Source organism: Drosophila mauritiana, unplaced genomic scaffold (assembly GCF_004382145.1).
Source record: "Drosophila mauritiana strain mau12 unplaced genomic scaffold, ASM438214v1 U_39, whole genome shotgun sequence".
In the NCBI taxonomy this organism is placed as follows: domain Eukaryota; kingdom Metazoa; phylum Arthropoda; class Insecta; order Diptera; family Drosophilidae; genus Drosophila; species Drosophila mauritiana.
Window position 1 is genome coordinate 76004 of NW_022881476.1, and position 27430 is coordinate 103433.

General features: G+C 33.6%; 6 non-coding genes across 6 annotated transcripts; all 6 read right to left on the reverse strand.

Moving 5' to 3' along the window:
• Nucleotides 1-5337: 5337 nt before the first annotated feature.
• On the reverse strand, nucleotides 5338-9299 carry LOC117149858. The gene has a single exon (XR_004460570.1). It is a non-coding gene; the product is annotated as a large subunit ribosomal RNA (ribosomal RNA).
• Nucleotides 9300-9694: 395 nt separating this feature from the next.
• LOC117149867 lies at nucleotides 9695-9873 on the reverse strand. Its single transcript, XR_004460579.1, has one exon. It is a non-coding gene; the product is annotated as a 5.8S ribosomal RNA (ribosomal RNA).
• Nucleotides 9874-10559: 686 nt separating this feature from the next.
• On the reverse strand, nucleotides 10560-12554 carry LOC117149849. Its single transcript, XR_004460562.1, has one exon. It is a non-coding gene; the product is annotated as a small subunit ribosomal RNA (ribosomal RNA).
• A 4685-nt stretch (nucleotides 12555-17239) lies between these two features.
• Nucleotides 17240-21201, reverse strand: LOC117149859. Its single transcript, XR_004460571.1, has one exon. It is a non-coding gene; the product is annotated as a large subunit ribosomal RNA (ribosomal RNA).
• A 395-nt stretch (nucleotides 21202-21596) lies between these two features.
• Nucleotides 21597-21775, reverse strand: LOC117149841. Its single transcript, XR_004460556.1, has one exon. It is a non-coding gene; the product is annotated as a 5.8S ribosomal RNA (ribosomal RNA).
• Nucleotides 21776-22461: 686 nt separating this feature from the next.
• On the reverse strand, nucleotides 22462-24456 carry LOC117149850. The gene has a single exon (XR_004460563.1). It is a non-coding gene; the product is annotated as a small subunit ribosomal RNA (ribosomal RNA).
• Between the last annotated feature and the right edge of the window lie 2974 nt (nucleotides 24457-27430).

Below are 27430 nucleotides of genomic sequence, written 5' to 3' on the forward strand. Positions count from 1 at the left end.
CATTATAAAATATCATTTTATTTCCAACATACATAATTATTGTATCCACACATGTACAATTTTTGTTTAACCAATATAAATATTAAGTTAAATCATTTGCATTTTGAAGATAAATTTAAAATTTATCTCTTTTCATATATATCTCTGGTAATATATAACATAAAACCAAGCGCATATGATAATATTTCCACATTTAATATATAATTTTATATTTCTTTCATAAGAATCCATATTTGTATTATACCGTAACGATATAATAATCCAACTATACGGCAGGTAATAAATTAATATTTGCCTGCCTCCAAAAATTAACGATAATATATGGAAACGATTTGTTATTCTATATATAATAGAAACTTGACTTTTGTTTCAACGATATTATCTATAAAGCGTATATTCCTATTATCCGCGGAGCCAAGTCCCGTGTTCTATAGAACTGAGAAACAAATTTGTACGGATAATAATATACTTTATTGTATGTAACCAATATAAACATAATCCGAAATAAATATTTCGAATAATGCGGGAGGTCGGCAACCACTGCCTACCTATAGTAGTTTTTGAACCCGCTGTCCTCAAAGCGGGTATTTTCAATTCCGTTTGCCACCCAACATACGGGCTATTCTCTTATATATTAAGAGATTATAGGAACATTTCATTTTTTTTCCATTATTCATATATAATATGATTATTTTTTCCCTTATACATATAATAATTAATCATTTTCATATGTATATTATTTAATTTACTCATATTATTGCCAAAATCATATGAATACATAAGTTTTGAACAATATGAGAGGTCGGCAACCACTGCCTACCTATAGTAGTTTTTGAACCCTCTGTCGTAATTCCGGTCGTTTACACTACTATACCCTCTCACTATAATGGCTTTTCTCTATAATACTAAGAGAATGTGGGATATTTTCAGCATTTTTTCCCTTATACATATAATAATTAATCATTTTCATATGTATATTATTTAATTTACTCATATTATTGCCAAAATCATATGAATACATAAGTTTTGAACAATATGAGAGGTCGGCAACCACTGCCTACCTATAGTAGTTTTTGAACCCTCTGTCGTAATTCCGGTCGTTTACACTACTATACCCTCTCACTATAATGGCTTTTCTCTATAATACTAAGAGAATGTGGGATATTTTCAGCATTTTTTCCCTTATACATATAATAATTAATCATTTTCATATGTATATTATTTAATTTACTCATATTATTGCCAAAATCATATGAATACATAAGTTTTGAACAATATGAGAGGTCGGCAACCACTGCCTACCTATAGTAGTTTTTGAACCCTCTGTCGTAATTCCGGTCGTTTACACTACTATACCCTCTCACTATAATGGCTTTTCTCTATAATACTAAGAGAATGTGGGATATTTTCAGAATTTTTTCCCTTATACATATAATAATTAATCATTTTCATATGTATATTATTTAATTTACTCATATTATTGCCAAAATCATATGAATACATAAGTTTTGAACAATATGAGAGGTCGGCAACCACTGCCTACCTATAGTAGTTTTTGAACCCTCTGTCGTAATTCCGGTCGTTTACACTACTATACCCTCTCACTATAATGGCTTTTCTCTATTATACTAAGAGAATGTGGGATATTTTCAGCATTTTTTCCCTTATACATATAATAATTAATAATTTTCATATGTATATTATTTAATTTACTCATATAATTGCCAAAATCATATGAATACATAAGTTTTGAACAATATGAGAGGTCGGCAACCACTGCCTACCTATAGTAGTTTTTGAACCCTCTGTCGTAATTCCGGTCGTTTACACTACTATACCCTCTCACTATAATGGCTTTTCTCTATAATACTAAGAGAATGTGGGAATATTTCAGCATTTTTTCCCCTATACATATAATAATTAATAATTTTCATATGTATATTATTTAATTTACTCATATAATTGCCAAAATCATATGAATACATAAGTTTTGAACAATATGAGAGGTCGGCAACCACTGCCTACCTATAGTAGTTTTTGAACCCTCTGTCGTAATTCCGGTCGTTTACACTACTATACCCTCTCACTATAATGGCTTTTCTCTATAATACTAAGAGAATGTGGGATATTTTCAGCATTTTTTCCCTTATACATATAATAATTAATCATTTTCATATGTATATTATTTAATTTACTCATATTATTGCCAAAATCATATGAATACATAAGTTTTGAACAATATGAGAGGTCGGCAACCACTGCCTACCTATAGTAGTTTTTGAACCCTCTGTCGTAATTCCGGTCGTTTACACTACTATACCCTCTCACTATAATGGCTTTTCTCTATAATACTAAGAGAATGTGGGATATTTTCAGCATTTTTTCCCTTATACATATAATAATTAATCATTTTCATATGTATATTATTTAATTTACTCATATTATTGCCAAAATCATATGAATACATAAGTTTTGAACAATATGAGAGGTCGGCAACCACTGCCTACCTATAGTAGTTTTTGAACCCTCTGTCGTAATTCCGGTCGTTTACACTACTATACCCTCTCACTATAATGGCTTTTCTCTATAATACTAAGAGAATGTGGGATATTTTCAGAATTTTTTCCCTTATACATATAATAATTAATCATTTTCATATGTATATTATTTAATTTACTCATATTATTGCCAAAATCATATGAATACATAAGTTTTGAACAATATGAGAGGTCGGCAACCACTGCCTACCTATAGTAGTTTTTGAACCCTCTGTCGTAATTCCGGTCGTTTACACTACTATACCCTCTCACTATAATGGCTTTTCTCTATTATACTAAGAGAATGTGGGATATTTTCAGCATTTTTTCCCTTATACATATAATAATTAATAATTTTCATATGTATATTATTTAATTTACTCATATAATTGCCAAAATCATATGAATACATAAGTTTTGAACAATATGAGAGGTCGGCAACCACTGCCTACCTATAGTAGTTTTTGAACCCTCTGTCGTAATTCCGGTCGTTTACACTACTATACCCTCTCACTATAATGGCTTTTCTCTATAATACTAAGAGAATGTGGGAATATTTCAGCATTTTTTCCCCTATACATATAATAATTAATAATTTTCATATGTATATTATTTAATTTACTCATATAATTGCCAAAATCATATGAATACATAAGTTTTGAACAATATGAGAGGTCGGCAACCACTGCCTACCTATAGTAGTTTTTGAACCCTCTGTCGTAATTCCGGTCGTTTACACTACTATACCCTCTCACTATAATGGCTTTTCTCTATAATACTAAGAGAATGTGGGAATATTTCAGCATTTTTTCCCCTATACATATAATAATTAATAATTTTCATATGTATATTATTTAATTTACTCATATAATTGCCAAAATCATATAAATACATAAGTTTTGAACAATATCAGAGGTCAGCAACGGTCTTTCCTCTATAATACTAAGATAATATGGGAATCAATATCAAGCATATTTTTTCCCTATATACATATTAATAATTAATCATTTTCATATGTATATTATTTAATTTACTCGTATAATTGCCAAAATCCTATGAAGACATAAGAGAATACAATATGAGAGGTCGGCGCAACCATAATATAGTAGTTGATGACGAGGTGTTTGGCAACTTGATACAATTCTTTAAAAAGTCTTTATATTAATTATATGATAGGGACAATATCATATGCGTCACTAAATTGATGACGAGGTGTTTGGCAACGTGACACAAATCATTAAAGTCTTTATATTAATTATATGATAGAGACAATATCATATGCGTCACTAAATTGATGACGAGGTATTTGGCAACTTGATAGAATTCTTTAAAGTCTTTATATCAAAAATTATATGATAGGGACAATATCATATGCGTCACTAAATTGATGACGAGGTGTTTGGCAACTTGACACAATTCATTAAAGTCTTTATATTAATTATATGATAGAGACAATATCATATGCGTCACTAAATTGATGACGAGGTATTTGGCAACTTGATATAATTCTTTAAAGTCTTTATATCAAATATTATATGATAGGGACAATATCATATGCGTCACTAAATTGATGACGAGGTGTTTGGCAACTTGACACAATTCATTAAAGTCTTTATATTAATTATATGATAGGGACAATATCATATGCGTCACTAAATTGATGACGAGGTATTTGGCAACTTGATACAATTCTTTAAAGTTTTTATATCAAAAATTATATGATAGGGACAATATCATATGCGTCACTAAATTGATGACGAGGTGTTTGGCAACTTGACACAATTCATTAAAGTCTTTATATTAATTATATGATAGGGACAATATCATATGCGTCACTAAATTGATGACGAGGTATTTGGCAACTTGATACAATTCTTTAAAGTTTTTATATCAAAAATTATATGATAGGGACAATATCATATGCGTCACTAAATTGATGACGAGGTGTTTGGCAACGTGACACAAATCATTAAAGTCTTTATATTAATTATATGATAGAGACAATATCATATGCGTCACTAAATTGATGACGAGGTATTTGGCAACTTGATAGAATTCTTTAAAGTCTTTATATCAAAATTATATGATAGGGACAATATCATATGCGTCACTAAATTGATGACGAGGTGTTTGGCAACTTGACACAATTCATTAAAGTCTTTATATTAATTATATGATAGAGACAATATCATATGCGTCACTAAATTGATGACGAGGTGTTTGGCAACTTGACACAATTCATTAAAGTCTTTATATTAATTATATGATAGAGACAATATCATATGCGTCACTAAATTGATGACGAGGTATTTGGCAACTTGATACAATTCTTTAAAGTTTTTATATCAAAAATTATATGATAGGGACAATATCATATGCGTCACTAAATTGATGACGAGGTGTTTGGCAACTTGACACAATTCATTAAAGTCTTTATATTAATTATATGATAGGGACAATATCATATGCGTCACTAAATTGATGACGAGGTGTTTGGCAACTTGACACAATTCATTAAAGTCTTTATATTAATTATATGATAGGGACAATATCATATGCGTCACTAAATTGATGACGAGGTATTTGGCAACGTGATAGAATTCTTTAAAGTCTTTATATCAAAAATTATACGATAGGGACAATATCATATGCGTCACTAAATTGATGACGAGGTATTTGGCAACTTGATATAATTCTTTAAAGTCTTTATATCAAAAATTATATGATAGGGACAATATCATATGCGTCACTAAATTGATGACGAGGTGTTTGTTTGGCTACAGGAAAAATCATTTATTTATCGAATCATCAAGCAAAGGATAAGCTTCAGTGGATCGCAGTATGGCAGCTGCTCAACCACTTACAACACCTTGCCTGTTACAAAAGTCGTTTACAATTGATTCTAGGCTTTGTCATTGTATTAAATAATGCTTTTATATGTAACTAGCGCGGCATCAGGTGATCGAAGATCCTCCTAATTTACTATGTTACAAATTACATTGGCATCACATCCATTGTCGTTTATAAAATAAATTATAAACTTTAAATGGTTTAGAAGCCATACAATGCAAATTGCCCCTTATTTATCATTGCAGTCCAGCACGGATACGACCTTAGAGGCGTTCAGGCATAATCCAACGGACGTAGCGTCATACCACTGTTCGCTCGAACAAGTATTGTGCCATTGGTCCGTACCTGCGGTTCCTCTCGTACTACGCAGGAATGCTGTCGCAACAACGTTTTGTCATTAGTAGGGTAAAACTAACCTGTCTCACGACGGTCTAAACCCAGCTCACGTTCCCTTGCATGGGTGAACAATCCAACGCTTGGTGAATTTTGCTTCACAATGATAGGAAGAGCCGACATCGAAGGATCAAAAAGCGACGTCGCTATGAACGCTTGGCCGCCACAAGCCAGTTATCCCTATGGTAACTTTTCTGACACCTCTTGTTAAAAACTCTTTAAACCAAAAGGATCGATAGGCCGAGCTTTTGCTGTCCCTGTGTGTACTGAACACCGAGATCAAGTCAGCATTTGCCCTTTTGCTCTATGTGTGGTTTCTGTCCGCACTGAGCTGGCCTTGGGACACCTCCGTTATTATTTGAGAGATGTACCGCCCCAGTCAAACTCCCTACCTGGCAATGTCCTTGAATTGGATCATACCTGAGTAATTGGAGTTATACCAAATTTTCAAATCAAAAATACATAAATGCATCGTTTTATTAAAGAATTTGTTTGCGATTATATAACAAACTCGTGATACTTTGATCAAGAAGCTTGCATCAAAACCCAATACCATAAGATATAATAAATATATCCGTATAATGGCTAGGAAATGATACACGTTCCATTTAATCAAGTAAGTAAGGAAACAATAAGAGTAGTGGTATTTCATTGACGATACCAAACCGAGGTCTAATATCTCCCACTTATTCTACACCTCTTATGTCTCCTTACACTGCCAGATTAGAGTCAAGCTCAAAAGGGTCTTCTTTCCCCGCTAATTATTCCAAGCCCGTTCCCTTGGCTGTGGTTTCGCTAGATAGTAGATAGGGACAGTAGGAATCTCGTTAATCCATTCATGCGCGTCACTAATTAGATGACGAGGCATTTGGCTACCTTAAGAGAGTCATAGTTACTCCCGCCGTTGACCCGCGCTTACTTGAATTTCTTCACTTTGACATTCAGAGCACTGGGCAGAAATCACATTGTGTCAACACCCGCTAGGGCCATCACAATGCTTTGTTTTAATTAGACAGTCGGATTCCCCAAGTCCGTGCCAGTTCTGAATTGATTGTTAATTGATAATCGTTATAATTGATAAGAACTAATTGGTTTAACCCAAATAGTATTCTTAAAAATTTTAGCAAGAAAGTTCCACAATTGGCTACGTAACTAAACTATCCGGGGAACAAGTAACTAACATAAATGCTAGAAACTCTATTTACCCAGAACGAGCACATAAACCATGTTATTGTTTCCCAATCAAGCCCGACTATCTCAATCTTCAGAGCCAATCCTTATCCCGAAGTTACGGATCTAATTTGCCGACTTCCCTTACCTACATTATTCTATCGACTAGAGACTCTTCACCTTGGAGACCAGCTGCGGATATTGGTACGGCCTGTTGAGAAGTTTGCGTGTCCCCACCATAAATTTTCAAGGTCCGAGGAGAAAATATCGACACAACAGTATATGTCATGCTCTTCTAGCCCATCTACCATATCTCTCTGCGAAAGACTTCCATGGTAGTACGGCTATAAAACAGAAAAGAAAACTCTTCCGATATCTCTCGACGGCTTCTTTATGGTCGTTCCTGTTGCCAGGATGAGCACGAGGCCCATATTTAATAACAAACGGATACTCAACAGGTTACGGAATTGGAACCGTATTCCCTTTCGTTCAAAATTATTCAAGTGTATTATATTCGCTTTGTTTATATAGTTAGGCATTTTTGTTTTACTTGAAAATTTTCGGCTTTCGCCTTGAACTTAGGACCGACTAACTCGTGATCAACCACTGTTCACACGAAACCCTTCTCCACTTCAGTCCTCCAAGGTCTCATTCGATTATTTGCTACTACCACCAAGATCTGTACCAATGGCAGCTCCATGCAGGCTTACGCCAAACACTTCTACGCATACCATTGTACCTTCCTACTCACTAAAGTTTCAAAATTTATATCACAAGTAATATAAATCATCTACTTTAGCGGTAATGTATAGGTATACAACTTAAGCGCCATCCATTTTAAGGGCTAGTTGCTTCGGCAGGTGAGTTGTTACACACTCCTTAGCGGATTTCGACTTCCATGATCACCGTCCTGCTGTTTTAAGCAACCAACGCCTTTCATGGTATCTGCATGAGTTGTTAATTTGGGCACCGTAACATTACGTTTGGTTCATCCCACAGCGCCAGTTCTGCTTACCAAAAGTGGCCCACTGGGCACATTATATCATAACCTTGAACTTCATATCAAGAAAGTTAAGGTTCTTACCCATTTAAAGTTTGAGAATAGGTTAAGATCGTTTCGACCCTAAGGCCTCTAATCATTCGCTTTACCAGATAAGATTATTTTATATAATATTAAAATGCACCAGCTATCCTGAGGGAAACTTCGGAAGGAACCAGCTACTAGATGGTTCGATTGGTCTTTCGCCCCTATACTCAATTCTGACAATCGATTTGCACGTCAGAACTGTTTCGGTCTTCCATCAGGGTTTCCCCTGACTTCAACCTGATCAAGTATAGTTCACCATCTTTCGGGTCACAGCATATATGCTCAAGGTACGTTCCAGTTAGAGGCATAAATAATATAAATATACATTATACATAACTATATAGAACGCCCCGGGATTGTGTTAATTAGCTATAAATAGCTAAAAAACTAATCCCATTATTAGTCAAGTTAATTACGCTATTAGGTTTACATCCCAATAACTTGCACATATGTTAGACTCCTTGGTCCGTGTTTCAAGACGGGTCCCGAAGGTATCCTGAATCTTTCGCATTGTTAATCATACAAGAGCATATAATAAACACAAAAATCAATGATAATTATGCCATTATATAATTCCGAAAAATTAACGCTCTGTAATAATATAAATCTATCAGCACTTTATCAAATTAATAACATTTATTCTGTGTTAAAATGCAAGCAATTTAATTGGAATAAACTATAAGTTATATTTTATGATAAATTTGGGATATGCTAATAGATTACAATGTCCTTATATGGAAAAAATGCACATTATTCTTAATAATATTATTTAAATATTACAATTTTAATGATGAATTTTCCATAACGGATATTCAGGTTCATCGGGCTTAACCTCTAAGCAGTTTCACGTACTGTTTAACTCTCTATTCAGAGTTCTTTTCAACTTTCCCTCACGGTACTTGTTTACTATCGGTCTCATGGTTATATTTAGTTTTAGATGGAGTTTACCACCCACTTAGTGCTGCACTATCAAGCAACACGACTCTTTGGAAACATCATCTAGTAATCATTAACGTTATACGGGCCTGGCACCCTCTATGGGTAAATGGCCTCATTTAAGAAGGACTTAAATCATTAATTTCTCATACTAGAATATTGACGCTCCATACACTGCATCTCACATTTGCCATATAGACAAAGTGACTTAGTGCTGAACTGTTTTCTTTTCGCTCGCCGCTACTAAGAAAATCCTTGTTAGTTTCTTTTCCTCCCCTAATTAATATGCTTAAATTCAGGGGGTAGTCCCATATGAGTTGAGGTTGTATATATAACTATTTTTTGCCATAAATTCTTTATATATAAATGATAAAACAATCAATTAAATTCGTTATAAATAGTTCCAATAGTTCTTGTAAGCAAAGTTATTTTTTATCCATTTAACGAACCAACGAAGAATAATAACAAAACCAAGATTTTTCTTTTTCCGAATCATTAATAAGAGACAATTCTAGATGAAAAATATTTCAATTTTTTATGCTAGACATTTCTCAGTATTATTTGATTGAAAAAGAAAATATTTCTCTTCGTTTTTCACATTCAAATGTGAGATAATGTTTTTCATTTCTTTTTTAATATTATGAATAAAATCATTATTTAATCCAATAATATACCATATGCTTATAAAAAATTTATAAACAACTTAATTAGCATAGTCTTACAACCCTCAACCATATGTAGTCCAAGCAGCACTATAAAATTAATTAAAGTACATAACAGCATGGACTGCGATATGCGTTCAAAATGTCGATGTTCATGTGTCCTGCAGTTCACACGATGACGCACAGTTTGCTGCGTTCTTCATCGACCCATGAGCCGAGTGATCCACCGCTTAGAGTTTTATAATTCATTTTTATATAATATCAATATTGTTTTTATTGAAAGAAATTAAAAATACACCATTTTACTGGCATATATCAATTCCTTCAATAAATTTATTTTTATACCTAAAAATAAATGTTGCGATATGTCTTAGTTTCATATAAGCATTATGTATCATAAAAATCTGGTTATGGTTTGCTATTTTGGGTGACACATACTGCAAAATTTATATAAAACATTAACCTGATGGATGACAGGTACAAACATTGTATATTTTAGGTTGTTGCATTAGCCAACGTATGCTCATAACATAGATGAACAATACATATTCGCAACGCGTGTATATTATGGTCCATATACACACACACTTATTTTGAATACCACATTCAAAATTATTTTAATTTTAATTCGACTTCTACTTTCAAATTTTGTTCAGTTTCTTCGATTTCCATTTTCGAGAATTTGTTTTTATAGGAAACGCCATTGTTGTAGTAGGTACTGCCACAAATACGCACAACAACATTAATAATGTTAAAGTCTTTTTATGAGGTTGCCAAGCCCCACATATAAAATAAAAGCCATCTTCATTTTATTTTGACTTTAACTTTTGATTCCGTGGAATCATTTTGTAATATTTTTATTTTGGTAAATTGTATTTATTTGTATTATAACAAATGTTTATTAACGATAAGGATATTATACAATAATGATCCTTCCGCAGGTTCACCTACGGAAACCTTGTTACGACTTTTACTTCCTCTAAATAATCAAGTTCGGTCAACTTTTGCGAAACAACCGTAACACGCAAGGCGTCACAGTGATCACGTCCGGAGACCTCACTAAATAATTCAATCGGTAGTAGCGACGGGCGGTGTGTACAAAGGGCAGGGACGTAATCAATGCGAGTTAATGACTCACACTTACTGGGAATTCCAAGTTCATGTGAACAGTTTCAGTTCACAATCCCAAGCATGAAAGTGGTTCAGCGGTTTACCCGGACCTCTCGGTCTAGGAAATACACGTTGATACTTTCATTGTAGCGCGCGTGCAGCCCAGGACATCTAAGGGCATCACAGACCTGTTATTGCTCAATCTCATTATTGCTAGACGCAATTTGTCCATTTAAGAAGCTAGTGTCCTTATAATGGGACAAACCAACAGGTACGGCTCCACTTACATAAACACATTCAAACACAATAAACATTTTACTGCCACCATGAATGAAGGCTACATAAGCTTCAGCACCATAATCCTGAAGATATCTATTTAATATATTTGAGTCTCGTTCGTTATCGGAATTAACCAGACAAATCACTCCACGAACTAAGAACGGCCATGCACCACCACCCATAGATTCGAGAAAGAGCTATCAATCTGTCTTACACACTTATGTTCGGACCTGGTAAGTTTTCCCGTGTTGAGTCAAATTAAGCCGCAGGCTCCACTCCTGGTGGTGCCCTTCCGTCAATTCCTTTAAGTTTCAGCTTTGCAACCATACTTCCCCCGGAGCCCAAAAGCTTTGGTTTCCCGGGAAGCGACTGAGAGAGCCATAAAAGTAGCTACACCCAATTGCTAGCTGGCATCGTTTATGGTTAGAACTAGGGCGGTATCTGATCGCCTTCGAACCTCTAACTTTCGTTCTTGATTAATGAAAACATCTTTGGCAAATGCTTTCGCTTAAGTTAGTCTTACGACGGTCCAAGAATTTCACCTCTCGCGTCGTAATACTAATGCCCCCAAACTGCTTCTATTAATCATTACCTCTTGATCTGAAAACCAATGAAAGCAGAACAGAGGTCTTATTTCATTATCCCATGCACAGAATATTCAGGCATTTGAAGCCTGCTTTAAGCACTCTAATTTGTTCAAAGTAATAGTACCGGCCCACAATAACACTCGTTTAAGAGCACTAGTGCAGGTTTTTAAATAGGAGGAACATATGAAAAAATACAAGTATTTAATCACATATAAGAACTCCACCGGTAATACGCTTACATACATAAAGGTATAGTACTAACCACAATTGTAAGTTGTACTACCCGTATGAAGCACAAGTTCAACTACGAACGTTTTAACCGCAACAACTTTAATATACGCTATTGGAGCTGGAATTACCGCGGCTGCTGGCACCAGACTTGCCCTCCAATTGGTCCTTGTTAAAGGATTTAAAGTGTACTCATTCCAATTACAGGGCCTCGGATATGAGTCCTGTATTGTTATTTTTCGTCACTACCTCCCCGAGCTGGGAGTGGGTAATTTACGCGCCTGCTGCCTTCCTTAGATGTGGTAGCCGTTTCTCAGGCTCCCTCTCCGGAATCGAACCCTGATTCCCCGTTACCCGTTGCAACCATGGTAGTCCTAGATACTACCATCAAAAGTTGATAGGGCAGACATTTGAAAGATCTGTCGTCGGTACAAGACCATACGATCTGCATGTTATCTAGAGTTCAACCAATATAACGATCTTGCGATCGCTTGGTTTTAGCCTAATAAAAGCACATGTCCCATAAGGTTCATGTTTTAATTGCATGTATTAGCTCTAGAATTACCACAGTTATCCAAGTAACTGTTAACGATCTAAGGAACCATAACTGATATAATGAGCCTTTTGCGGTTTCACTTTTAATTCGTGTGTACTTAGACATGCATGGCTTAATCTTTGAGACAAGCATATAACTACTGGCAGGATCAACCAGAATAATGTTTTTCCTTCATATTCCATTCATATATTTTGAATCGAAATAAGCAATATAATAGATATATAGATATATAGATTTTTCACTTTATATAATTCCATGATTTTTATTATATTGAATAAAATTCAATATTTCGCCTTTGGGTAAAATTTTAAATATATAAGTAAAAAAATCCATTCGATTACGGCCATTTTTATATAGCATTCGTAATCCATATTTTCATTTTTAATTTATACTTGTTTTACCAATATAACAAGAATTTCATCTAATTATTGTAATATATATATTTCTATAATTTTATCTTTTTATACATACATATTTCATTATAAAATATCATTTTATTTCCAACATACATAATTATTGTATCCACACATGTACAATTTTTGTTTAACCAATATAAATATTAAGTTAAATCATTTGCATTTTGAAGATAAATTTAAAATTTATCTCTTTTCATATATATCTCTGGTAATATATAACATAAAACCAAGCGCATATGATAATATTTCCACATTTAATATATAATTTTATATTTCTTTCATAAGAATCCATATTTGTATTATACCGTAACGATATAATAATCCAACTATACGGCAGGTAATAAATTAATATTTGCCTGCCTCCAAAAATTAACGATAATATATGGAAACGATTTGTTATTCTATATATAATAGAAACTTGACTTTTGTTTCAACGATATTATCTATAAAGCGTATATTCCTATTATCCGCGGAGCCAAGTCCCGTGTTCTATAGAACTGAGAAACAAATTTGTACGGATAATAATATACTTTATTGTATGTAACCAATATAAACATAATCCGAAATAAATATTTCGAATAATGCGGGAGGTCGGCAACCACTGCCTACCTATAGTAGTTTTTGAACCCGCTGTCCTCAAAGCGGGTATTTTCAATTCCGTTTGCCACCCAACATACGGGCTATTCTCTTATATATTAAGAGATTATAGGAACATTTCATTTTTTTTCCATTATTCATATATAATATGATTATTTTTTCCCTTATACATATAATAATTAATCATTTTCATATGTATATTATTTAATTTACTCATATTATTGCCAAAATCATATGAATACATAAGTTTTGAACAATATGAGAGGTCGGCAACCACTGCCTACCTATAGTAGTTTTTGAACCCTCTGTCGTAATTCCGGTCGTTTACACTACTATACCCTCTCACTATAATGGCTTTTCTCTATAATACTAAGAGAATGTGGGATATTTTCAGCATTTTTTCCCTTATACATATAATAATTAATCATTTTCATATGTATATTATTTAATTTACTCATATTATTGCCAAAATCATATGAATACATAAGTTTTGAACAATATGAGAGGTCGGCAACCACTGCCTACCTATAGTAGTTTTTGAACCCTCTGTCGTAATTCCGGTCGTTTACACTACTATACCCTCTCACTATAATGGCTTTTCTCTATAATACTAAGAGAATGTGGGATATTTTCAGCATTTTTTCCCTTATACATATAATAATTAATCATTTTCATATGTATATTATTTAATTTACTCATATTATTGCCAAAATCATATGAATACATAAGTTTTGAACAATATGAGAGGTCGGCAACCACTGCCTACCTATAGTAGTTTTTGAACCCTCTGTCGTAATTCCGGTCGTTTACACTACTATACCCTCTCACTATAATGGCTTTTCTCTATAATACTAAGAGAATGTGGGATATTTTCAGAATTTTTTCCCTTATACATATAATAATTAATCATTTTCATATGTATATTATTTAATTTACTCATATTATTGCCAAAATCATATGAATACATAAGTTTTGAACAATATGAGAGGTCGGCAACCACTGCCTACCTATAGTAGTTTTTGAACCCTCTGTCGTAATTCCGGTCGTTTACACTACTATACCCTCTCACTATAATGGCTTTTCTCTATTATACTAAGAGAATGTGGGATATTTTCAGCATTTTTTCCCTTATACATATAATAATTAATAATTTTCATATGTATATTATTTAATTTACTCATATAATTGCCAAAATCATATGAATACATAAGTTTTGAACAATATGAGAGGTCGGCAACCACTGCCTACCTATAGTAGTTTTTGAACCCTCTGTCGTAATTCCGGTCGTTTACACTACTATACCCTCTCACTATAATGGCTTTTCTCTATAATACTAAGAGAATGTGGGAATATTTCAGCATTTTTTCCCCTATACATATAATAATTAATAATTTTCATATGTATATTATTTAATTTACTCATATAATTGCCAAAATCATATGAATACATAAGTTTTGAACAATATGAGAGGTCGGCAACCACTGCCTACCTATAGTAGTTTTTGAACCCTCTGTCGTAATTCCGGTCGTTTACACTACTATACCCTCTCACTATAATGGCTTTTCTCTATAATACTAAGAGAATGTGGGAATATTTCAGCATTTTTTCCCCTATACATATAATAATTAATAATTTTCATATGTATATTATTTAATTTACTCATATAATTGCCAAAATCATATAAATACATAAGTTTTGAACAATATCAGAGGTCAGCAACGGTCTTTCCTCTATAATACTAAGATAATATGGGAATATTTTCAGCATTTTTTCCCTTATACATTTATACATATAATAATTAATCATTTTCATATGTATATTATTTAATTTACTCATATTATTGCCAAAATCATATAAATACATAAGTTTTGAACAATATCAGAGGTCAGCAACGGTCTTTCCTCTATAATACTAAGATAATGTGGGAATATTTCATCATTTTTTCCTTTATACATTTATACATATAATATTTAATCATTTTATATGTATATTATTTAATTTACTCATATAATTGCCAAAATCATATAAATACATAAGTTTTGAACAATATCAGAGGTCGGCAACGGTCTTTCCTCTATAATACTAAGATAATATGGGAATATTTCAGCATTTTTTCCCTTATACATATAATAATTAATCATTTTCATATGTATATTATTTAATTTACTCGTATAATTGCCAAAATCCTATGAAGACATAAGAGAATACAATATGAGAGGTCGGCGCAACCATAATATAGTAGTTGATGACGAGGTGTTTGGCAACTTGATACAATTCTTTAAAAAGTCTTTATATTAATTATATGATAGGGACAATATCATATGCGTCACTAAATTGATGACGAGGTGTTTGGCAACGTGACACAAATCATTAAAGTCTTTATATTAATTATATGATAGAGACAATATCATATGCGTCACTAAATTGATGACGAGGTATTTGGCAACTTGATAGAATTCTTTAAAGTCTTTATATCAAAAATTATATGATAGGGACAATATCATATGCGTCACTAAATTGATGACGAGGTGTTTGGCAACTTGACACAATTCATTAAAGTCTTTATATTAATTATATGATAGAGACAATATCATATGCGTCACTAAATTGATGACGAGGTATTTGGCAACTTGATATAATTCTTTAAAGTCTTTATATCAAATATTATATGATAGGGACAATATCATATGCGTCACTAAATTGATGACGAGGTGTTTGGCAACTTGACACAATTCATTAAAGTCTTTATATTAATTATATGATAGGGACAATATCATATGCGTCACTAAATTGATGACGAGGTATTTGGCAACTTGATACAATTCTTTAAAGTTTTTATATCAAAAATTATATGATAGGGACAATATCATATGCGTCACTAAATTGATGACGAGGTGTTTGGCAACTTGACACAATTCATTAAAGTCTTTATATTAATTATATGATAGGGACAATATCATATGCGTCACTAAATTGATGACGAGGTATTTGGCAACTTGATACAATTCTTTAAAGTTTTTATATCAAAAATTATATGATAGGGACAATATCATATGCGTCACTAAATTGATGACGAGGTGTTTGGCAACTTGACACAATTCATTAAAGTCTTTATATTAATTATATGATAGAGACAATATCATATGCGTCACTAAATTGATGACGAGGTATTTGGCAACTTGATAAATTCTTTAAAGTCTTTATATCAAAAATTATATGATAGGGACAATATCATATGCGTCACTAAATTGATGACGAGGTGTTTGGCAACTTGACACAATTCATTAAAGTCTTTATATTAATTATATGATAGGGACAATATCATATGCGTCACTAAATTGATGACGAGGTATTTGGCAACTTGATACAATTCTTTAAAGTTTTATATCAAAAATTATATGATAGGGACAATATCATATGCGTCACTAAATTGATGACGAGGTGTTTGGCAACTTGACACAATTCATTAAAGTCTTTATATTAATTATATGATAGGGACAATATCATATGCGTCACTAAATTGATGACGAGTTTTGCAATTGAAAATTTTAAATTTTATATAATTATATGATAGGGACAATATCATATGCGTCACTAAATTGATGACGAGGTATTTGGCAACGTGATAGAATTCTTTAAAGTCTTTATATCAAAAATTATACGATAGGGACAATATCATATGCGTCACTAAATTGATGACGAGGTATTTGGCAACTTGATATAATTCTTTAAAGTCTTTATATCAAAAATTATATGATAGGGACAATATCATATGCGTCACTAAATTGATGACGAGGTGTTTGTTTGGCTACAGGAAAAATCATTTATTTATCGAATCATCAAGCAAAGGATAAGCTTCAGTGGATCGCAGTATGGCAGCTGCTCAACCACTTACAACACCTTGCCTGTTACAAAAGTCGTTTACAATTGATTCTAGGCTTTGTCATTGTATTAAATAATGCTTTTATATGTAACTAGCGCGGCATCAGGTGATCGAAGATCCTCCTAATTTACTATGTTACAAATTACATTGGCATCACATCCATTGTCGTTTATAAAATAAATTATAAACTTTAAATGGTTTAGAAGCCATACAATGCAAATTGCCCCTTATTTATCATTGCAGTCCAGCACGGATACGACCTTAGAGGCGTTCAGGCATAATCCAACGGACGTAGCGTCATACCACTGTTCGCTCGAACAAGTATTGTGCCATTGGTCCGTACCTGCGGTTCCTCTCGTACTACGCAGGAATGCTGTCGCAACAACGTTTTGTCATTAGTAGGGTAAAACTAACCTGTCTCACGACGGTCTAAACCCAGCTCACGTTCCCTTGCATGGGTGAACAATCCAACGCTTGGTGAATTTTGCTTCACAATGATAGGAAGAGCCGACATCGAAGGATCAAAAAGCGACGTCGCTATGAACGCTTGGCCGCCACAAGCCAGTTATCCCTATGGTAACTTTTCTGACACCTCTTGTTAAAAACTCTTTAAACCAAAAGGATCGATAGGCCGAGCTTTTGCTGTCCCTGTGTGTACTGAACACCGAGATCAAGTCAGCATTTGCCCTTTTGCTCTATGTGTGGTTTCTGTCCGCACTGAGCTGGCCTTGGGACACCTCCGTTATTATTTGAGAGATGTACCGCCCCAGTCAAACTCCCTACCTGGCAATGTCCTTGAATTGGATCATACCTGAGTAATTGGAGTTATACCAAATTTTCAAATCAAAAATACATAAATGCATCGTTTTATTAAAGAATTTGTTTGCGATTATATAACAAACTCGTGATACTTTGATCAAGAAGCTTGCATCAAAACCCAATACCATAAGATATAATAAATATATCCGTATAATGGCTAGGAAATGATACACGTTCCATTTAATCAAGTAAGTAAGGAAACAATAAGAGTAGTGGTATTTCATTGACGATACCAAACCGAGGTCTAATATCTCCCACTTATTCTACACCTCTTATGTCTCCTTACACTGCCAGATTAGAGTCAAGCTCAAAAGGGTCTTCTTTCCCCGCTAATTATTCCAAGCCCGTTCCCTTGGCTGTGGTTTCGCTAGATAGTAGATAGGGACAGTAGGAATCTCGTTAATCCATTCATGCGCGTCACTAATTAGATGACGAGGCATTTGGCTACCTTAAGAGAGTCATAGTTACTCCCGCCGTTGACCCGCGCTTACTTGAATTTCTTCACTTTGACATTCAGAGCACTGGGCAGAAATCACATTGTGTCAACACCCGCTAGGGCCATCACAATGCTTTGTTTTAATTAGACAGTCGGATTCCCCAAGTCCGTGCCAGTTCTGAATTGATTGTTAATTGATAATCGTTATAATTGATAAGAACTAATTGGTTTAACCCAAATAGTATTCTTAAAAATTTTAGCAAGAAAGTTCCACAATTGGCTACGTAACTAAACTATCCGGGGAACAAGTAACTAACATAAATGCTAGAAACTCTATTTACCCAGAACGAGCACATAAACCATGTTATTGTTTCCCAATCAAGCCCGACTATCTCAATCTTCAGAGCCAATCCTTATCCCGAAGTTACGGATCTAATTTGCCGACTTCCCTTACCTACATTATTCTATCGACTAGAGACTCTTCACCTTGGAGACCAGCTGCGGATATTGGTACGGCCTGTTGAGAAGTTTGCGTGTCCCCACCATAAATTTTCAAGGTCCGAGGAGAAAATATCGACACAACAGTATATGTCATGCTCTTCTAGCCCATCTACCATATCTCTCTGCGAAAGACTTCCATGGTAGTACGGCTATAAAACAGAAAAGAAAACTCTTCCGATATCTCTCGACGGCTTCTTTATGGTCGTTCCTGTTGCCAGGATGAGCACGAGGCCCATATTTAATAACAAACGGATACTCAACAGGTTACGGAATTGGAACCGTATTCCCTTTCGTTCAAAATTATTCAAGTGTATTATATTCGCTTTGTTTATATAGTTAGGCATTTTTGTTTTACTTGAAAATTTTCGGCTTTCGCCTTGAACTTAGGACCGACTAACTCGTGATCAACCACTGTTCACACGAAACCCTTCTCCACTTCAGTCCTCCAAGGTCTCATTCGATTATTTGCTACTACCACCAAGATCTGTACCAATGGCAGCTCCATGCAGGCTTACGCCAAACACTTCTACGCATACCATTGTACCTTCCTACTCACTAAAGTTTCAAAATTTATATCACAAGTAATATAAATCATCTACTTTAGCGGTAATGTATAGGTATACAACTTAAGCGCCATCCATTTTAAGGGCTAGTTGCTTCGGCAGGTGAGTTGTTACACACTCCTTAGCGGATTTCGACTTCCATGATCACCGTCCTGCTGTTTTAAGCAACCAACGCCTTTCATGGTATCTGCATGAGTTGTTAATTTGGGCACCGTAACATTACGTTTGGTTCATCCCACAGCGCCAGTTCTGCTTACCAAAAGTGGCCCACTGGGCACATTATATCATAACCTTGAACTTCATATCAAGAAAGTTAAGGTTCTTACCCATTTAAAGTTTGAGAATAGGTTAAGATCGTTTCGACCCTAAGGCCTCTAATCATTCGCTTTACCAGATAAGATTATTTTATATAATATTAAAATGCACCAGCTATCCTGAGGGAAACTTCGGAAGGAACCAGCTACTAGATGGTTCGATTGGTCTTTCGCCCCTATACTCAATTCTGACAATCGATTTGCACGTCAGAACTGTTTCGGTCTTCCATCAGGGTTTCCCCTGACTTCAACCTGATCAAGTATAGTTCACCATCTTTCGGGTCACAGCATATATGCTCAAGGTACGTTCCAGTTAGAGGCATAAATAATATAAATATACATTATACATAACTATATAGAACGCCCCGGGATTGTGTTAATTAGCTATAAATAGCTAAAAAACTAATCCCATTATTAGTCAAGTTAATTACGCTATTAGGTTTACATCCCAATAACTTGCACATATGTTAGACTCCTTGGTCCGTGTTTCAAGACGGGTCCCGAAGGTATCCTGAATCTTTCGCATTGTTAATCATACAAGAGCATATAATAAACACAAAAATCAATGATAATTATGCCATTATATAATTCCGAAAAATTAACGCTCTGTAATAATATAAATCTATCAGCACTTTATCAAATTAATAACATTTATTCTGTGTTAAAATGCAAGCAATTTAATTGGAATAAACTATAAGTTATATTTTATGATAAATTTGGGATATGCTAATAGATTACAATGTCCTTATATGGAAAAAATGCACATTATTCTTAATAATATTATTTAAATATTACAATTTTAATGATGAATTTTCCATAACGGATATTCAGGTTCATCGGGCTTAACCTCTAAGCAGTTTCACGTACTGTTTAACTCTCTATTCAGAGTTCTTTTCAACTTTCCCTCACGGTACTTGTTTACTATCGGTCTCATGGTTATATTTAGTTTTAGATGGAGTTTACCACCCACTTAGTGCTGCACTATCAAGCAACACGACTCTTTGGAAACATCATCTAGTAATCATTAACGTTATACGGGCCTGGCACCCTCTATGGGTAAATGGCCTCATTTAAGAAGGACTTAAATCATTAATTTCTCATACTAGAATATTGACGCTCCATACACTGCATCTCACATTTGCCATATAGACAAAGTGACTTAGTGCTGAACTGTTTTCTTTTCGCTCGCCGCTACTAAGAAAATCCTTGTTAGTTTCTTTTCCTCCCCTAATTAATATGCTTAAATTCAGGGGGTAGTCCCATATGAGTTGAGGTTGTATATATAACTATTTTTTGCCATAAATTCTTTATATATAAATGATAAAACAATCAATTAAATTCGTTATAAATAGTTCCAATAGTTCTTGTAAGCAAAGTTATTTTTTATCCATTTAACGAACCAACGAAGAATAATAACAAAACCAAGATTTTTCTTTTTCCGAATCATTAATAAGAGACAATTCTAGATGAAAAATATTTCAATTTTTTATGCTAGACATTTCTCAGTATTATTTGATTGAAAAAGAAAATATTTCTCTTCGTTTTTCACATTCAAATGTGAGATAATGTTTTTCATTTCTTTTTTAATATTATGAATAAAATCATTATTTAATCCAATAATATACCATATGCTTATAAAAAATTTATAAACAACTTAATTAGCATAGTCTTACAACCCTCAACCATATGTAGTCCAAGCAGCACTATAAAATTAATTAAAGTACATAACAGCATGGACTGCGATATGCGTTCAAAATGTCGATGTTCATGTGTCCTGCAGTTCACACGATGACGCACAGTTTGCTGCGTTCTTCATCGACCCATGAGCCGAGTGATCCACCGCTTAGAGTTTTATAATTCATTTTTATATAATATCAATATTGTTTTTATTGAAAGAAATTAAAAATACACCATTTTACTGGCATATATCAATTCCTTCAATAAATTTATTTTTATACCTAAAAATAAATGTTGCGATATGTCTTAGTTTCATATAAGCATTATGTATCATAAAAATCTGGTTATGGTTTGCTATTTTGGGTGACACATACTGCAAAATTTATATAAAACATTAACCTGATGGATGACAGGTACAAACATTGTATATTTTAGGTTGTTGCATTAGCCAACGTATGCTCATAACATAGATGAACAATACATATTCGCAACGCGTGTATATTATGGTCCATATACACACACACTTATTTTGAATACCACATTCAAAATTATTTTAATTTTAATTCGACTTCTACTTTCAAATTTTGTTCAGTTTCTTCGATTTCCATTTTCGAGAATTTGTTTTTATAGGAAACGCCATTGTTGTAGTAGGTACTGCCACAAATACGCACAACAACATTAATAATGTTAAAGTCTTTTTATGAGGTTGCCAAGCCCCACATATAAAATAAAAGCCATCTTCATTTTATTTTGACTTTAACTTTTGATTCCGTGGAATCATTTTGTAATATTTTTATTTTGGTAAATTGTATTTATTTGTATTATAACAAATGTTTATTAACGATAAGGATATTATACAATAATGATCCTTCCGCAGGTTCACCTACGGAAACCTTGTTACGACTTTTACTTCCTCTAAATAATCAAGTTCGGTCAACTTTTGCGAAACAACCGTAACACGCAAGGCGTCACAGTGATCACGTCCGGAGACCTCACTAAATAATTCAATCGGTAGTAGCGACGGGCGGTGTGTACAAAGGGCAGGGACGTAATCAATGCGAGTTAATGACTCACACTTACTGGGAATTCCAAGTTCATGTGAACAGTTTCAGTTCACAATCCCAAGCATGAAAGTGGTTCAGCGGTTTACCCGGACCTCTCGGTCTAGGAAATACACGTTGATACTTTCATTGTAGCGCGCGTGCAGCCCAGGACATCTAAGGGCATCACAGACCTGTTATTGCTCAATCTCATTATTGCTAGACGCAATTTGTCCATTTAAGAAGCTAGTGTCCTTATAATGGGACAAACCAACAGGTACGGCTCCACTTACATAAACACATTCAAACACAATAAACATTTTACTGCCACCATGAATGAAGGCTACATAAGCTTCAGCACCATAATCCTGAAGATATCTATTTAATATATTTGAGTCTCGTTCGTTATCGGAATTAACCAGACAAATCACTCCACGAACTAAGAACGGCCATGCACCACCACCCATAGATTCGAGAAAGAGCTATCAATCTGTCTTACACACTTATGTTCGGACCTGGTAAGTTTTCCCGTGTTGAGTCAAATTAAGCCGCAGGCTCCACTCCTGGTGGTGCCCTTCCGTCAATTCCTTTAAGTTTCAGCTTTGCAACCATACTTCCCCCGGAGCCCAAAAGCTTTGGTTTCCCGGGAAGCGACTGAGAGAGCCATAAAAGTAGCTACACCCAATTGCTAGCTGGCATCGTTTATGGTTAGAACTAGGGCGGTATCTGATCGCCTTCGAACCTCTAACTTTCGTTCTTGATTAATGAAAACATCTTTGGCAAATGCTTTCGCTTAAGTTAGTCTTACGACGGTCCAAGAATTTCACCTCTCGCGTCGTAATACTAATGCCCCCAAACTGCTTCTATTAATCATTACCTCTTGATCTGAAAACCAATGAAAGCAGAACAGAGGTCTTATTTCATTATCCCATGCACAGAATATTCAGGCATTTGAAGCCTGCTTTAAGCACTCTAATTTGTTCAAAGTAATAGTACCGGCCCACAATAACACTCGTTTAAGAGCACTAGTGCAGGTTTTTAAATAGGAGGAACATATGAAAAAATACAAGTATTTAATCACATATAAGAACTCCACCGGTAATACGCTTACATACATAAAGGTATAGTACTAACCACAATTGTAAGTTGTACTACCCGTATGAAGCACAAGTTCAACTACGAACGTTTTAACCGCAACAACTTTAATATACGCTATTGGAGCTGGAATTACCGCGGCTGCTGGCACCAGACTTGCCCTCCAATTGGTCCTTGTTAAAGGATTTAAAGTGTACTCATTCCAATTACAGGGCCTCGGATATGAGTCCTGTATTGTTATTTTTCGTCACTACCTCCCCGAGCTGGGAGTGGGTAATTTACGCGCCTGCTGCCTTCCTTAGATGTGGTAGCCGTTTCTCAGGCTCCCTCTCCGGAATCGAACCCTGATTCCCCGTTACCCGTTGCAACCATGGTAGTCCTAGATACTACCATCAAAAGTTGATAGGGCAGACATTTGAAAGATCTGTCGTCGGTACAAGACCATACGATCTGCATGTTATCTAGAGTTCAACCAATATAACGATCTTGCGATCGCTTGGTTTTAGCCTAATAAAAGCACATGTCCCATAAGGTTCATGTTTTAATTGCATGTATTAGCTCTAGAATTACCACAGTTATCCAAGTAACTGTTAACGATCTAAGGAACCATAACTGATATAATGAGCCTTTTGCGGTTTCACTTTTAATTCGTGTGTACTTAGACATGCATGGCTTAATCTTTGAGACAAGCATATAACTACTGGCAGGATCAACCAGAATAATGTTTTTCCTTCATATTCCATTCATATATTTTGAATCGAAATAAGCAATATAATAGATATATAGATATATAGATTTTTCACTTTATATAATTCCATGATTTTTATTATATTGAATAAAATTCAATATTTCGCCTTTGGGTAAAATTTTAAATATATAAGTAAAAAAATCCATTCGATTACGGCCATTTTTATATAGCATTCGTAATCCATATTTTCATTTTTAATTTATACTTGTTTTACCAATATAACAAGAATTTCATCTAATTATTGTAATATATATATTTCTATAATTTTATCTTTTTATACATACATATTTCATTATAAAATATCATTTTATTTCCAACATACATAATTATTGTATCCACACATGTACAATTTTTGTTTAACCAATATAAATATTAAGTTAAATCATTTGCATTTTGAAGATAAATTTAAAATTTATCTCTTTTCATATATATCTCTGGTAATATATAACATAAAACCAAGCGCATATGATAATATTTCCACATTTAATATATAATTTTATATTTCTTTCATAAGAATCCATATTTGTATTATACCGTAACGATATAATAATCCAACTATACGGCAGGTAATAAATTAATATTTGCCTGCCTCCAAAAATTAACGATAATATATGGAAACGATTTGTTATTCTATATATAATAGAAACTTGACTTTTGTTTCAACGATATTATCTATAAAGCGTATATTCCTATTATCCGCGGAGCCAAGTCCCGTGTTCTATAGAACTGAGAAACAAATTTGTACGGATAATAATATACTTTATTGTATGTAACCAATATAAACATAATCCGAAATAAATATTTCGAATAATGCGGGAGGTCGGCAACCACTGCCTACCTATAGTAGTTTTTGAACCCGCTGTCCTCAAAGCGGGTATTTTCAATTCCGTTTGCCACCCAACATACGGGCTATTCTCTTATATATTAAGAGATTATAGGAACATTTCATTTTTTTTCCATTATTCATATATAATATGATTATTTTTTCCCTTATACATATAATAATTAATCATTTTCATATGTATATTATTTAATTTACTCATATTATTGCCAAAATCATATGAATACATAAGTTTTGAACAATATGAGAGGTCGGCAACCACTGCCTACCTATAGTAGTTTTTGAACCCTCTGTCGTAATTCCGGTCGTTTACACTACTATACCCTCTCACTATAATGGCTTTTCTCTATAATACTAAGAGAATGTGGGATATTTTCAGCATTTTTTCCCTTATACATATAATAATTAATCATTTTCATATGTATATTATTTAATTTACTCATATTATTGCCAAAATCATATGAATACATAAGTTTTGAACAATATGAGAGGTCGGCAACCACTGCCTACCTATAGTAGTTTTTGAACCCTCTGTCGTAATTCCGGTCGTTTACACTACTATACCCTCTCACTATAATGGCTTTTCTCTATAATACTAAGAGAATGTGGGATATTTTCAGCATTTTTTCCCTTATACATATAATAATTAATCATTTTCATATGTATATTATTTAATTTACTCATATTATTGCCAAAATCATATGAATACATAAGTTTTGAACAATATGAGAGGTCGGCAACCACTGCCTACCTATAGTAGTTTTTGAACCCTCTGTCGTAATTCCGGTCGTTTACACTACTATACCCTCTCACTATAATGGCTTTTCTCTATAATACTAAGAGAATGTGGGATATTTTCAGATTTTTTCCCTTATACATATAATAATTAATCATTTTCATATGTATATTATTTAATTTACTCATATTATTGCCAAAATCATATGAATACATAAGTTTTGAACAATATGAGAGGTCGGCAACCACTGCCTACCTATAGTAGTTTTTGAACCCTCTGTCGTAATTCCGGTCGTTTACACTACTATACCCTCTCACTATAATGGCTTTTCTCTATAATACTAAGAGAATGTGGGATATTTTCAGCATTTTTTCCCTTATACATATAATAATTAATCATTTTCATATGTATATTATTTAATTTACTCATATTATTGCCAAAATCATATGAATACATAAGTTTTGAACAATATGAGAGGTCGGCAACCACTGCCTACCTATAGTAGTTTTTGAACCCTCTGTCGTAATTCCGGTCGTTTACACTACTATACCCTCTCACTATAATGGCTTTTCTCTATAATACTAAGAGAATGTGGGAATATTTCAGCATTTTTTCCCCTATACATATAATAATTAATAATTTTCATATGTATATTATTTAATTTACTCATATAATTGCCAAAATCATATGAATACATAAGTTTTGAACAATATGAGAGGTCGGCAACCACTGCCTACCTATAGTAGTTTTTGAACCCTCTGTCGTAATTCCGGTCGTTTACACTACTATACCCTCTCACTATAATGGCTTTTCTCTATAATACTAAGAGAATGTGGGATATTTTCAGCATTTTTTCCCTTATACATATAATAATTAATCATTTTCATATGTATATTATTTAATTTACTCATATTATTGCCAAAATCATATGAATACATAAGTTTTGAACAATATGAGAGGTCGGCAACCACTGCCTACCTATAGTAGTTTTTGAACCCTCTGTCGTAATTCCGGTCGTTTACACTACTATACCCTCTCACTATAATGGCTTTTCTCTATAATACTAAGAGAATGTGGGATATTTCAGCATTTTTTCCCTTATACATATAATAATTAATATTTTCATATGTATATTATTTAATTTACTCATATTATTGCCAAAATCATATGAATACATAAGTTTTGAACAATATGAGAGGTCGGCAACCACTGCCTACCTATAGTAGTTTTTGAACCCTCTGTCGTAATTCCGGTCGTTTACACTACTATACCCTCTCACTATAATGGCTTTTCTCTATAATACTAAGAGAATGTGGGATATTTTCAGCATTTTTTCCCTTATACATATAATAATTAATCATTTTCATAT